Source organism: Panthera leo, chromosome F2 (genome assembly GCF_018350215.1).
Source record: "Panthera leo isolate Ple1 chromosome F2, P.leo_Ple1_pat1.1, whole genome shotgun sequence".
NCBI classification, from domain to species: Eukaryota; Metazoa; Chordata; class Mammalia; order Carnivora; family Felidae; genus Panthera; species Panthera leo.
The window spans coordinates 52,045,867-52,062,113 of NC_056695.1; the positions used below are offsets into that span (position 1 = coordinate 52,045,867).

The 16,247-nt window shown below is 40.6% G+C and overlaps 1 long non-coding RNA gene across 2 annotated transcripts in view; it reads left to right on the forward strand.

Annotated features, from left to right (window-relative positions):
• LOC122210807 overlaps positions 1-16,247 on the forward strand; it is a 180,062-nt gene that overhangs the window by 132,234 nt on the left and 31,581 nt on the right. For both annotated transcript variants that reach the window (XR_006198259.1, XR_006198260.1), the window contains exons 6-7: positions 9,738-9,925; positions 10,632-10,782. This is a non-coding gene — a long non-coding RNA (uncharacterized LOC122210807). The remainder of the gene's footprint in view (positions 1-9,737; positions 9,926-10,631; positions 10,783-16,247) is intronic.

A 16,247-nucleotide genomic window follows, 5' to 3' on the forward strand; every position in this document is an offset into this window, starting at 1 on the left:
TCCTAAGGCAATAAGAAAAGGTATGACTTGAATGGTTCTTTGTGCCTTGGGGGACAAGGGCAAGTATAAGTCATACATTGCATGGTGGGAGTGAGAAGACTCCTCTTGAACAGGTTAGGAACAGGAATATGCGTAGCAAGGACAGGAAGTAGGGCGATCCCATCCTGGGGTAGGAGTCGGTTATAAAGGTAGAGAACAACATGCAGAAAAGGGCATCAATCATAACGCAGATAATATGCATCTAAGGAGAATAATGCATCCTGACACTAGTAAGTAGAGGAAGGCTAACAAGAGTTTGTGACTGAGGTGCTAGTCTGTGGGAGTGACTTGGGTCAGCCCTACTGCAAAGAGTAGAGCAACACGTGTTGAAAGAGAATATGAAATCTGAGAACCATGAAATCTGAGAGAGAACAATTTGTTACAGTTCATTTAAGTTGCTTGGTGATTTTCCTCAAGCTTCTGGTTACAGGGAGTTCTCAGGTGTTGGCTGCAGGCCACTTGTTGTCTGCTATCTTCCTAAGGGTGATCTATAGAGAATTATTCTGATTAGCCGTTACTTTCCATTTCAAGTGGTTGTCAGGTGACAGATGGGCTGCCTTTAATCCAGAATAGTAGATCCAGGTGGTTAGTCCTGCAACCTTGAGAGCTGTGGTCATGGTTAGCACAACTAGGTAATGTCCCTTCCAGGGAGGTTTAGGCAGTTCCTTTTTCCAGTCTTTTATCCAAGCCTGATCCCCAGGTTTGTGGGGGAATATAATTATTCCTAGGTGACATTCCATAGATGTCACTCATCTATGTATCTCAAATACAGTTTTATTCCTAGGCAAAATAGGTATCCTGTCACTCATCTATATATCTCAAATACAGTTTTCCCTAGTCCTTGTAGTTGTTTTTATACTGCTAAATTACCCAGCTCTGTCAGGTCCCCCTTGAATTTGACTAGTGAAGGGGTCTTCCATATAGGATCTCAAAGGGGGAGAATCCTATTTTTGCCCGGGATGTACAGCATATTTGGAGAAGAGCTAGGGGTAGTATATCTGGCCAGGACAAGTTAGTTTCCTGACATAGTTTGCCATGGCTGATACAAGGGTCCAGTTCATATGTTCTCTGAACTCTGGGGCTGGTAGGCTGCTTTTAAGTACCTTTGGATGTCTAGGGCTTTGGCTACTTGTTGCACCACCTCAGCCACAAAGGCTGGGCCATTGTCTGAGCTTATGGTTAACAGTGTTCCATGTCTGGGAATGATATCCCTTAGCAAGGCCTTGGGTACTTCTCTTGCCTTTTTGGTGAGTGTGGGATAGACTTTAACCCAGTCCAAAAACATGCAGATTAATACCAAAAAAATATTTGTATCCTTTACTGGGTCTTATTTTGATAAACTCTACCTCTAAATCTTTGAAGAGTGCCTGACCACAGTGTTGGATTTCTATGGGCCCAGTGGGGCCTTGCTTGGCATTATTTTGAGCACAGAAGAGGTGGCATTGAGAGACCTACGTGCAGAGGGATTAGAGTCAAGCAATTACATAGTAATGGCTTAATAAGGTTTCAAGGGCGTTTTTTCCTAGGTGGCTAAGCTCATGCTGTAGGAGAGCCACCTGGTATGCTAGCTGCTCCAGTATATAGACTCTTTGGTCTGGAAGTACCCACCATCCTTCTTTTGTCTGGCCTTTTTCCTGTTGTGCCCATTTTGTTTCTTGGATTGTGTACTTTGGGGAAGTTGGCAGTTCTGGGGCCAGCATGATTTTTGAGGGTGTTGTTTGTTTTTCTGCTGTTTGTTTAGCTGTGGTGTCAGCTTGTCGATTCCCTTCTGATGCTGAGTCCTTTCCTCTGGTGTCCCTTGCAGTGGATGACCACTACCTCCCTTGGTTCCCAGACTGCCCTTAATAGCTTTAGGATTTCTTCCCAATTTCTGATTTCTCTTTCTCCTGCGGTCATGAGTCCTCTCTCCTTGTATAGAGCCCATGTACACGTAGAGTGGCAAAGGCATAGTGCGAATCAGTGTATATGTTGGCCTGTTTGTCTTTCCTGAGTTCTAGTGCTCTTAGTAGGGCCCACAGTTCTGCTTTTTGGGCTGACCATCCTCGTGGAAGGGCCTTTGTTTCTGTGACCTCAAAATCAGAGACTACTGCATAACGAGCATATCTTTTGCCTTCGTTCATGAAGCTTCTGCCGTCAGTGTGCAGGATGAGGTCAGGATTTTGTAAGGGTCTGTCTGATAGGTCAGGTTGGCTAGAATACACTTCATCAAGTACCTCTAGACAATCATGTTCTGGGGACCCCACCACTGCGGGCAAGAAAGTGGCAGGTTTAGAGTTTTATAGCTTCCAGTCTTATTCATGGGTTCTCACATAACAGTCCCTGATATTGTATGGCCTTCTGGCATCCATCAAGGTAATAACAGAATGGGGAACCTTAACATTTAGGTTTTACCCCAAATGTGATTTTGTCTGCTTCCATGATTGAAAGCGTGGTGGCTGCTAGTGCCCTCAGACAGTGTGGCCACTGAGCCAATCTGCTTTGAAAGGTATGCCACTGGTCTTTGCCAACGTCCAAATTCCTGGGTGAGAACCCTCAGGGCCACTCCCTTCTTAGGTATGAACAGGTTGAAATCTCGTGATACATTTGGGACTCCCAAGGCTAGTGCCTCTGAGTTTTGTTATGAACTCCTTTTCTTGATTAGGGACCCAGAAAAGGAGTGCTCTCTCTTCCCCTTTCAGTGCCTCATATATAGGTCTGGACAACTCAGAGAACCCTGGGATCCGTATTCGACAGAATCCTGCTGCTCCCAGGAACTCTTGGACCTGCTCGCAGGTAGTGGGAACTGGAATGGCACAAACTGCCTGTTTCCTTTGGGCTCCCAGCATCCATTTGCCTTGGGTAATTTTGAAGCCCAAGGATTTAACTTCCTATTGGCAAATCTGTGCCTTTTTCTTTGACACCTTTTTCTTTGATATCCTGCCTCTGCTTATAGCCTGAATAGGGCTCTGGTTCCCTCCCAGCACTGGGTCTGCATGGGACTGGCTAGCAGAAGATCATACCTTGGAGGAGGATGCATCCTAGGTCCTGTCCCAGAACCTGGCTAAATCATATGCCAAAGCCCAGCTGAATAAGGTTGGTGAATTTTTTGAATCCTTGAGGCAGTCTAGTCCAAGTGAACTGTTCCTTTGCCCCTGTGGTAGGGTTTTCCCATTCAGAAGCAAATAGGGGTTGGCTATTAGGCACTTGCTGGAGACAGAAGAAGGCATCTTTTAAATCTAGGCATGTGAACCATCCTGGTTCCAAGGGTATGAGTCCTAGTAGAGTGTATGGGTTAAGCAATACTGAATGCAGCATGACGGCTGCTTCATTAGTGGCTCTTAGGTCCTGCACAGGGTGGTAATCATTTGTCCCAGGTTTTTTCACGGGCAGCAGGGGAGTATTCCATGGGGACTGGCATCATTTTACAAGTCCCATTTGAGTAGCCTGTGCAAGTGTGTCGGGATCCCCAGGTATGCCTCTCGTGGGACTATATATTGGCATATTTTGACAGGTTGGGATCCAGGCTTTAGGTCAGTTAATATCAGGGGGTGGTTTTTTGACAGACCAGGGGGTTTCCTTCTACCCCAACTGAAGAGAATTCAGTTTCTAGCTTGGGGGCCACAGTTGGCTCACTGGGAGGGGAAGTATATAATCTCTATTCCTCTTCCCATGGAATCATCAGGGACAAAATTATGGGTTAGGCTTTTTTGTTTAGGCACAATTGCATCTGTCCATCTGAGGAGAAGGCCATTACTGCACTCAACTTGGCTAAGAGGTCTCTACCTAACAGTGAGACTGAGCAGTAGGGTAGATACAGGAATTCATGAACTACTTGGTGACTCCCCCAGTCGGGGACCACAAAATGGCCTTCCAGTTTGCACCCGTGAGGCTCCTGTGATGGTGACTTCTCAACCTGACAAAAGTGCCACCTTGTGTGTCACCACAGAGTGTTCGGTCTCAGTGTTGACCATGAAGTCTATTGTTTGGCCCCCCACCTTCATTTTGACCATGGGCTCATGGGGGCCTAGTTGGATAGAGCCCAGTCTTTCCTAATAGAGTCCACTCCTGCCAGTCTGTTCAGGTCAGCCTCAGGTGGTTCTGGTTGGTAGCAGCTGAGTGGAGCAGAGGTTTTTGGTTTCCCTTTTTGGTGGTTAAGGCATTCATTTTTCCACTGTCCAAATTCCTTGCAGTAGGCACATTGATCCCATCCCAGTGGCACCCTTTTTTGTTTTTGCATCCCTCATGGTGTCTGGGGGGGGGGGCCCTTCCAGAGGGGGTCAAGGCAGCAGCCAAGAGAACTGCCTTTTGTTTCATTCCTCAGTCTGTCTCCTTTTTGGCAGCTTGTTCCCAGTTTACAAAAGCCTTGTTGGCATTTCCAATAATTCGTTGGCTTTTTTTTCCAGTGAATCCTTCTAATTTTTGGAGCTTCTGTCTAATGTCACTTTGGGCCTGTACCACAAAGGCAGCATTGACCATGAGCTGATTTTTGAGGGCTTCTGGGTCGAATGGAGTGTAAACTCTGAAGGCTTCACATAATCTTTCATAGAAATCAGACAGACTCTCTTCTGGCTTTTGTAGGACCTCAGATACCTTTGCCACGTTGGTGGTCTTTTTGGCCCCTGCTTTTACCCTCTGGAGGAAGGCGAGTGGGTGTCTTTCTAATCTGGCCCTTTCCATCTCTGTGTTGGGGTCCCAGTGGGGCTCCTCCTGAGGCATAGCCTCCTATACCCAAGCCTCAACATCTAGATTCCCATCTGGTGCCTCAATGTGGAGCCATTTTCTGGCTTCAGTGACAATTTGTTGGCATTCTTTTGTGTTGAAAAGGGTAAGAAGCTGCTTACAGTCAACCCAGACAGGGTGGTGAGTCTGGATTATGGATTCTAGGAGATCTATCATTGCCTATGGCTTCTCAGAGTAGGGTGGTATGTGGTGTTTCCAGTAGAGGAGGTCAGTAGTGGAGAATGGTTGGTAGTAGAAAACTGATTCCTCCTTCTTGGAGGGTCCCATCAGGGCCTATTCCTGGGGAACCCACAATGGCATCTGTATTGCCATTGGGGCTTTGGACCTTGAGTCACAGACCTAAGGCATCTTCCTACCAGTTCAGGTGTCCCTGGCTGGGGCGGACCAGCTGCTGGTGGAGGCAAGACCAATGGGGGTGGACTGTCAGGCAGGCAAAGTTCCCATCCCTCGATTGATGGGGTGCTGGGGGCATATGGTGGCAGAAATGGAGGGATTTCTGAATTTTCTTGGAGGATGGGGGGCAGTTTTTTGTGCTGTGAAGTCTTCTTCTTGGCCCATGCCACTAAGACCCTACATTGTCCCTTACTATTAATGCAGAAGTGGACCCAAGGAGGCTTGACTTGGGCTATTTCCAGCCATTGATCAATGTACAGGGTCTCCATTAACTACTTTATAAACAGCTCAGACTGTGGGGACATCTAGGGTATCCTCAGGGGGCCAGCCTACACCAAATGTGGGCCATTCTAATTCACAGAGGGTATGTAACTTCCTGGGGGTCAATTTGACCCCATGGTCATCTGAAAATCCCTTTTTAAAATTCTTAATCATACATTCGGAAACAGTTGGTTTTGAGAAACTTCCCCCCCCCCGCCCCGCCCCTTTCTAGTATACTAGATACATCCCTCCCAATGTATGGTGTCACAAGACAAACATGAGGGAAGAGATCCCTTCCTCCTCCTGGCCACTCCCCTCACGGGGATTTAGAGGCCTCTTAGCATTGGCAGGTCAGTATAAACCCTTGACTCCGATCAGACCTCTACAGACCTGATTCTGCCTTGAGCTGTATGAGGTCATCACGGAGTCGCAGGTTAGGACCTACTCAGGCACCGTAGCTGAGACTATGGAGCACGTGCACTCACACACATTCAGACAGACTGCAGACTTCCACCCAGGACTTCCCTGTCCTATTTGGCGACTCTGTCACCCCAGAGGTGATCAGGCACCCCTTCTGACTCTAGGGTGGGCCTGAAATTGGTCCTGGGTCCCCAGGGACACTTAACCAATCCGATGTCCCATACTGGCAGAATTTTCTGATTCCCCCTGGAGTCTGTCCCAGCACAGTGAGGGCCAACTATTGCCAGGCCCAGCAAGGGTCCAGGTCCGGTTAAATCACTGGCGCCATGCCTTCCTTTCCATCCCCAGGGGCCTCGACGCATGGCCTCTGACGATGGTGGCTCAAGGGGCCAGGGCAGCTGTCAATTTTCCTGGCCAATGTACCAAATGTTACAGCAAATACTTGGTACTGAGGAAGAGACAAGGCACATGCACTGGGAAAATCAGGGAAAGACTGTTTATTGCACACAGGTGCTGGTCCAGCAGAATCACTTCTAAAGGCTGAGGCCCGAACCTTGCCATCTGCCTCCTTTTATGGATGGGATGGTAGGTGCCCCCTCCCCTTTTTCTTTTGTCTCTCAACCCTCTATCAGTGGTGCTATCCAGGCAGTTGGTGGACACAGGAGGCAAGCAAGATTACAGAAGCCAAAAAGTGTGCAAGGTGAGTATCCAGCCTCCAACATCAGACTGGCCCCTCTTATCTTGTTTTTACTAGCCTTTCTTCTCACCCTGGATAGCAGATCTTTTAAATTATAAAGCTCTTTACCTCTATTTTTGAAAGATCCTACCAAATTTAAGGAAATCAAAAATTAAAAAGATTAATGACTATCCACGACTGCTCTTCACAGAGGAAGGAGGACCCCAAATTTCCCTGAGGCTCTCCTACAAATGATCTGTGAAAGGCCATTATTCAGGGACCAATAAAAGCCCAGTTGAGTTAAATACCCAGAAAAGCTTTTGTTATATAGACTTAAAGATATAAATCTATTTTATTCCATTTTAGTTAAAAATCTGCAATATAAGCAAATTTATTTAAAAAGATGGGCCAGTCCCTTGGTATTAAGGCTATAATCTAGTTCTTTGGGGAATTAAAAAAACTGTCTTTGTCTTACAAATCTCTACAGAGCCAGAAATGCAACTCCAGAAACAAGTCAAAACCAATGATTCTTGTAATTCACTTTGATATACAAGTGCTTTGGATTACAAGCATGTTTCTGGAATGAATTACGCTCTCAAACCAAGGTTTTACTGTATTTGGAATTTGGGCTCCTAATGTCTTCCCTACAGCTATTAGTAAAACAAAAGTTATAAGATTTTGTTTGCATCTTGTTTCTGTATGTATGTGAAATATTTTCCCTATCTGTAGATGGTATTGCTAAAATTAGTCAAGGAGCTCTGTTTAGTTATTTTAAAGGCAAGTGCTTATAAGGATTGGGCATTCCAAAATTCAGATGGATAGAAACTAACCCAAATGTATTTTCAAATCGGTGAGATCTGAGAAAATATTTGGTATCAAAGCTAATTTAAGGTTATTGGTTTAATTAAAATAAACATAAGACTCTTATTCTACCTGTTTGCCCAAAGTTAGAAAAAGACTGACTTTGTTAATGCTTTAAGGAAATGTAAATGAGATTAAAAGGTAAAAAGTTTGTTGGCAAAGCTTGGCAATCTGAAACTTTAAATTTTGCTAAGCTAAATGTCACTTAATTCATCATCATTTATTAAATATCTAGATGATTTCCAAATAATAAAATCTTTAGTACTAAACAGATTTACTTTTGTCTTATAGAGAAATTAAATAGGAGTCTGTTAGTAAACCAGGTTTTTGCTTTATTGAAAAATCATACTATAAAAAGATACCTTTCTAGACATTATGAGATGTATTCAAAAATTCCTGAAGAATATTGGTATAACAAACAGTTCACAATTACTTATATTAAGAACATCCTCTGCCCTTGAAGGCCCTTCTAGCTAAACTTGGAATCAAATTAACATGAGACAGATGGAATCTATACAGACATGAAATTCCAAAGACAGCGAGGTAACAGGAATAAAAAGAGGGGTAGGGGGTCGGAGAAAACCACTGGCAGGAACACAAAAGGAGATGTTTTGAAAACAAGGTTGCCCTATTTTGTAGGTAAGTTTCTTAGTTAAAGGGGAATTGAAACACAGTCCCTGTATTGAAATACAGGCCCTACTTTCCGATGTAACTTTAGGCAACTGAGGCTGAGGAAGAGAGCTTTTGCTGCATCTACTTGGTTTTGATTGATTGCTTTTAACTAAAAATAAAGTTCATGCCTAACTGGCCCATCTTGGGGTAGACTGCCCTTGGACCCTACAGTTACAATTTAATTTTCACTAAGGGTTAAGAAGTCTAATAAATAAGACTACTGGAAATAATGAGGGAAACAACTCTGTGTGCAAGTGAGAAATGGGAATACATTTTTGTTGGATAAAAACAGGCCAAAATCTGAATGTAAGATAGAAAGTTGGAGAAGGTTTATGGAAAAGGAATCTTCAGAAATGAATTTTATATACAGTCAGTACTGGCTACAATTTAATATAAAAATACATTGATGCAAAAATAAAATTGTTTTCATGAAAAAAATGGTTTTCTTGAACTACTGATTTGTTCTTAAGAAATTGTGTAAACATGTTTTTCTTTACCTTTAAAGAAAACAAGAATTCTGTGCTTTGTCAACATATTTTCCTATGTCTAAGAACTAAATTTTGCTCAAAACTATAACCTTCTGTATTTGGCTTTGGTATCCTTTATTGTCAGTTTGATTAAATGGATAATTAAATCTGGTTTCATAATGATATGATCCTATCTTATCAAATGTCAAAATCTTTTCATGTTTGACCACAGTCCGAGATACTCCTGAGAGCTCCTGGGACATTTTAAAATTTTTTGAGAAATTAAACTAAGCTTTAATTATGCTTAATTAGTTAAATTAAGTATATTAAGTATGTTAAATTATATGGAAAGGTTTGTCAAATAGGTGATACTAAATCCTCTTGTATTTTGTACATAAATTGCATTTATGTAGTTATGTTATTAAAATAAATGTTCTAGGGGCACCTGGGTGGCTCAGTTGGTTAAGCGGCCGACTTCGGCTCAGGTCATGATCTCGCGGTCCGTGAGTTTGAACCCCGGTCGGGCTCTGTGCTGACAGCTCAGAGCCTGGAGCCTGTTTCAGATTCTGTGTCTCCCTCTCTCTGACCCTCCCCCGTTCATGCTCTGTCTCAAAAATAAACGTTAAAAAAATTTTTTAAAAAAATGTTCTAAAAATAGTACAAAACTCCTAGAAGTCTGATGTCCTTGTGTTATTATCTTGAAGTGTTGTACGTTACAGAAGTAAGCAAATATCCTTGTCAATTGCATTGTAATGAACTCTAATGAGATCTTTAACCATGGCCATTTGTAAGTCTTATCATTTACAGTTACTGTTTTACTGAGGCTATTGCAAATGTGTTAAACAAACTCTGAGAACAGGTTTCTGATAACCTTAACATCATAAAAATTGAACTGGATAAGAATTTCCAGAACTAGTGCAAATACTGTGTTCAAACAGAACAAAAATTAGTAACATGGGAGTAAAAAAACTGGAGAGGATAATTGTAATTTTTGTGACTTTTTTAAAAAGCCAGTAATATTTTAATCTGGAAAATATAGTCTTAAAAAAATTTTCTTTTCAGCTAACTGAATTTCCAGAAATTTGTTCACACAGATATATTCCAATTGAAACATTTATCATTTATCCCTACCTGATTTCAGAATCCAGAATTTTGAAACTGTCAATTCTTATATTTTTATGGCAATAAATTTTCATATGTTCAATAAGAATCCTTTCTTCTTGTGACAGGAAACTACTGGAAATATTGATTATATTACCAACGCTTTGACTGGAATGGCATGCTTGGGAGAAACATGCATAGGCTCAGATATGACCAGACAGCTTTAAAGAACTAAGCTGGATTTTATGGAGCTAATAAAGCCCCTGGGAAATAACAGCCTGATACTTGCTTACAGAATCCCCAGCAGCCTTACCAGGTGAGTAAAGAAGGTACAGAAACGTAGCAATATGTGGGAGACCTCAAGAAAAAGAGGAATTCACCCATATGTATAGCTATTGCAGGTGAGGTCTGATGACAAGTATTTGGCTTTGTTTCTGGCCTTGAGAGGCTGTTAAAAAAAAAAAAAACAACCCTTATATAAAGTACCAGCAAAGCAGGTTTTAAAGCTTCTATATGGTCAATTGCTATTCTTGTAGTACTTATGCAAATAATCAGGCCCAGTTTTTTTGAAACTAGATTTATTTTGCAAACAAATTAATATTGATTTGGCTGTCTTTGGTAGAAATGAGTGTGAATACAGAAAGAAAATGTTTTGATAACTTACCTGAGTAAATATTAGATTCGAATACTGTTCATTATAAACTAGACTAGATCCTGATTTCTTCTAGTTTCCTCCAATGCCTAGCTACAACTCATCAAATGAATATTTTCATTTTTTCTCTTATCTTTCTGAGTTGGATATATTTGAGAATTTAAACTTTCCTTTTTCCTGAAGCCTGCAAACTAAATATGAACAGCTTGATGTAAACGTCAGAGAAATCACAACAGCTCTTACTCTATCTAAAGATGCTTCAAGCTTGACATCTAGAAATCTTCTTGACTGGCTATTTTCAGAACTCAGAAACTGGTTTCTAATTTGGTTCAATTACTAACCATTGTTTTTCTTTTGTTTCCATATAAAGCCCTCTTATTTAATAACTGATTACTGGAACAATAGGGCTAACTTTGAGAACATACCTGCATCATCACTTCCTGAAAGAGTTTAATTGAACTGAATATCAGGACTAAGACTGGTTCAACAAGATGAAACCATCTACCAAATCAAACTTTAAGGTATGAAACTTCACATAAGTTTCGGAAGAGGGAACTATAAGGTTTAAGGCCAGTTTGCCCCAAATGGGCCACCTGGCATGAATGGGCCACAAAATGGCATGAATGTTATTTTGAGTTAAAAGCAATCAAAACGTAGCAGATTCAGGAAAACCTTTTTATCCTCCCTTTAGCTCCCTGCCTATCCCAGGAAGAGAGATATTACTAGAGATTCCTCTTTCTCTAAAGAATTTACCTGTATGATAGGGTAACCTTTGTTTTCCAAACATCTCCTCTTGCCTTCCTATTAATGGCTATCCTCCCCTACCTCCTTCTGTAGATCAAGATCTCATATAAGCCTCATGTGCCTTACTGTGTTTAGAATTTCATGTCTGAAATTACATTTTATCTTGGCCTGTTAATCTATCCCCTGTCAATTTGGTTCTTAGTCCAGCTGGAAGGACCTTGAACAGCAGAGAAAATCTTTCCTAATATAATCTTCTAAGTCATCTTCCCTCATGACTCAGACTGAGTTTACAGTCTGCTTTAACTGTTCATCTGTTTTCTTTCCCATAGAAATGTCTCTTATTAAGTAACACGATTGCTTGTACCATATCGACCTAACTTTTGGAAGCCCACCTGTTACACAGCCTCCTGAAATGAAACACAACTGTTTAATTGAACTTACCTATTCTCAGGGTGATTGGGTGGCTCAGTCAGTTAAGCATCCAGCTTCAGCTCAGGTCGTGAGCTCACAGTTTGTGGGTTCTGGGCTCCTGTTGACAGCTCAGAGCCTGGAGCTTGCTTTGGATTCTGTGTCTCCCTCTTTCTCTGCACTTCTCCTGCTCATGCTTACACACACTCTCTCTCTTTCTCTCAAAAGTAGATAAAAGTTAAAAAAATTTTTTGAACTTACCTATTCTCAAGATTAAAAGACTGTTTCAGTGAGCTACAGAGCAATCTCTGTGAAAGTTACTGGGCAAATTTCAATGACAGGACAAAAGCAGAACAGAGTGTCCTGCCCCAAAATAAACCTCTTTGGCATAAAGATTATTTTGAGCTAGTTACTTTTTAAATTTTTTAAGGTTTATTTATTTTTTGATAGAGACAGAGCGTGAGTGGGGGAGGGGCAGAGAGAGAGACACAGAATCTGAAGCAGGCTCTGAGCTGTCAGCACAGAGCCTGACATGGGGCTCAAACTCACGGACAGTGAGATCATGACCTGAGCTGAAGTCGGACGCCTAACCAACTGAGCCACCCAGGTGCCCCTGAGCTAGTTATTTTTAAGACAATAGCAGATGCAGGAGGAAACAAGTAGAAGTAATCGTTTTGTAAGGGTCATTGACATTTATAATGAAAATCTCCATTGATAAGGGTGTCTCCCTTTCTGGACCAGGAAGAGAAGGATGACTAAATCTCTAGAAACTCCTATCAACCATACCCTTGTTTATTCTGCTGTGACTGATAACCTCCCTAACATCTTTTGTCTTTACCTAGAGGTGGTTTTTAGGTGGTAGTTTGAGTCATTCCAAGGAGTTACTCAGGTTGCCTTGGTATCTCCCATATATACAGGAGGGGTAGTCATGTTATTAAACTCTGTTTTCTCTTGTTAGTCTGTACTTTAGGGGGTGGTATGGCCCAGCAACGAACCCAGAAGGGTAGAGCGAAAATTACTTTTCCTCCCCTACATAATGGACACTCAGACAGTATTACTCTTTCTTTCTGTCTTATGGAATCTTAGAGCTAATGTAATTAAATGTATGATTTCCAAAAATGTATCTTGATTTTATTGATATTCATTCACCTTTAGGGAAGATCTATCAGCCTTATCTCTGTGTTAAGTTGAAAGTTAATTAAAAAAAATAGTGCAAAGTATAACTCCTACCTATACAAATTAAGTTACTTTCAAGATATGGGAAGTTAGGTCTGATTGTATTTAAAAATGTGAACAATGTTTATGTAACTTTAGTTAGGCAACATCTGGAACTGATCTTCTGAACTTTGATTACCAGAATCAGCCTGATGAATCCCAGATGTTTAAACATGGCTGTGTTTCTTAGACTCACTGGATTATGAGAGTGAATACATGGAAGGAAGGGAAACATTTACAAGAACTAGGTGTCAAAGTGGCCAAAGGGGTATTTGGGTGTTGGCTTAGTTACAGGGGTAGGGGTTGTTACTTCTATATGAACATCCCCCTTTAAAGTTTAATACATGTTATTTTTTAAAAATGTCCAATGTCTGATAACCTCTATAGTATGTATTAATAACTTTCCTATTTGTTCCTGCAAAAGTATATTTTTGTGCATCTACTATAAAGTTTTGTGGTTAGAAAAACAAATAATAAACATTCTCTGCCTATGAGTCACTCAGTTTAGTAAAGGAAATGGGTATGTGAACAGTAATTATAACTGATGTATTAAAGGACTGAGCACAGAAAGTAACCAACAATGTCAGGGAAGGTAGGACAGTTTCAAAGAGAAGGAGACTTGGGACTCAGGATTTCTGTACATTATTTCTACAAGCTGTATTTAGCTGTGCTAATATAACTTCTACATAATTATATGTCCATTAGATTATGGGACCATTCATCCTGTCATAAAAATTATATTTAAAACAGCAATTTTTGAAATCATAAAACCAAAGTATTTTTGACAATGCAATCCAGGAACATAATGGTAAAACATGATTAGCAATCATATGGACTTCACATCATTTGGTAAAGGTTCTAGAAAAACAAATGTTTTAGCCTCTCTTTTCCACAAATTGTGCTTTTACATGAAGGAATGCCTTTTTCTTGCTCTCATGCTTACCCAATGTTGTGGACAGGAAAGTAAAATCAAGTGTTCTGAGTTCAAAATTGTTTTAGGAGCCTTAGGGGGAAATGTGTAACTCTTTTGTGACCTAGTTTAGTTTTCATAAAATCTCCATTTTTCCTCCCAAGTAAATATCAAAACTGAGTGAACAGAAAAATAGGAGAGGAACCCAAAAGCGCTATGGACAGCAATTTTGAAAACAAAACAAAAACCCAACACTAAAATGCGTTTGTATTAGCACAGTTTCAGAGATAAAAGAGAGGGATTAAGTATAAAATAATAATGTGATGACAAGAATAGAAAGACTAATTCTTATGCAAAAGTTTTCAATGAAAACTAATGGCACATCAGTCTCAAATGTACTTCAACTCCTTCCTTTTGCCAGCCTTGACTAGCAATTTCACATTATATTCAAGGTCTCAATACCTACTTCTCTATCACACATCAAATCTGAACTGCCCATTTAGTCTTGTAAATTGTTTCCTCTAAATTAACAAATCTACCTATGTCCACCTGCAGAGAACCCATAACAACAGACCCAGGCTTTTCTTTCTTTTTGGACAGTTTCCTGAGCCTTTTACTCTTTACCCAGAAAATTCCTATTGTGAAAAATTGACCTGACTAGATCCATTTCTAAAATAGAGCCAGAGTGGTCATTACAGAAAAACTGCTTTACACATCCTTTGTTTAAATTGGGCCAAAACCTTTGGGCTAGACAAACTGGCAGATGTTAGAGAAGTCAGTGGGAGAGTGGACGTTCTGATCACAAGACTAATCTTGTGGACCTCCTGAAGATGAAACCAGTAGCTAAAACCAGCACTCAATCAACAGATAACCCAAAGTAGTTAACATGTTAATAACCCACCAAAAAAATATTTCTGTACTTCAAATAATGGAAATGCTCCTTCCTTTCCCTCATAAAAAACCCTGGCTTTCACCCAATAAGTTGGACACTATTTGAGTTTCTCACTGAATCTGTGCTCCCCTTTAATCCCAGAATAAACACTCACTTGCCTCTCATTGTGGCTTTTTATTTTCAGGTTGACACTAATCTTTCAGTTCCTTAGAAAGGACTCCCTCATTCACTCTAGGGTTGGTAAAATCTGATAAAGTTTTGGGGGTGATGGTGGGTGGTCTGGAGCTGATGGCCAATAAAGAATTCTTGAGGATGTCTCTGGTGTGAAAAGGTGCTTTTATTAAAGCACAGGAACAGGACCTGTGGGCAGAAAGAGCTGCGCTGGGGTCATAATATATACTGTCAGGTTGGGAGGTAGTCAGGGATAGAGTAATTCTCTAAGGTATTTTGGGAAGCAAGGTTTCCATGACCTTGAGGGGCTAGCTGTTGCTAGGGAAATGCCATTTATTACCATGGGACCCTTCAGATATATATGAGGGGGCCATAAGCCTGGAGTGTGATTGCCAGCATATATCTTGGGGGAACTGAGATAAAAGAAATTTCCAAAGAAATTGTTATGTGTTAAAATAGACTTACAAGATTCTCAAGATTGGGATAATGTTAAGCTGAGATTCTTTTGCTCCTTGCAAAGTGTCATCATCAAGGCAGCTGAGCTCCAAAAGAGAGGTCACTGCCTGTTTCAAGGACTTATCAATGGGTTATAGACAGTAAGGGAATTTAATTTTTCATTTGCCTTTGTTTCCCATATTGCCATGGCAAGCACTTATGGCTACCAAAGAACAAAGGAAAGGGGCTTGAGTGTCTGAGGAATATCACACATACTCCACCTGGTGGTGGTGGTGGGGGGGTGCTGCTAGCCTGTACTTTGCTCTCAGCTTGCCCCACACTCCATCAAAATCCACTTGCTACTTATGTCTGTATTACCCCATCTCGTGGTCCCCATCACACCTGAAATGCACACTCAGCACCTTTCTCACCTGACTAGAAGTTCCAGGAGAACTTCTTTTAGATCTGTATTCCTCATTTTATCTCCAGCTCATTGTACTCACATAGTAGATACTTGTTGAAAGGAATACATTCAATATCTTTATCACCGGAATAGCCTATGCCCTTATAATACATTGATCTATTTGGAAGGTACATCTTACACATTGGTGCCTTCAACATACTGTTCTCTCTGTGTGGACTAACTTCTCAAAAATGATTACTTCTTCACCTTCAGGTCTCAGCTGCAACCCTACATTTTCATGGAGAACTTCCCTCATCTATCTAAAGGAGAGAGTTATTTTCTATTTATTTTGTTTTCTTTATGGTGTTCATCACAACTTATCATTATATATTGTCATTTTTAAACCTATTCATTTGCTAACTTCAGGGCAGGTTTGGGTCATCCTGTGCCTAGCTAGGTGTTTCATACACAGGCAGATTCTAATTTTTCTTTAGTAAATAAATAGAAGTTGCATATGTGAATGGTGAACATTTCTCTAAATATATTGCATATTTCTTAGGCACAGAACTGTGGCTTTTCTAGTTATTCTAGAATATAGAATATTCTATTATATTCTAGTTATTCTAGTATGCTGTTATTCAAGTATATAGAATGCTTTATATATATTTTTTAAATTACTGTTAAAATGTTTTAAAATCATCGAAAAGAAAATTTGCAATGTATTAGTCTGTCATTTACATTCAAGTCTAAGGGAGATGAATTGCATGTATAAGACAGGAAAAGATCAATTACCAAAACACAACTATGT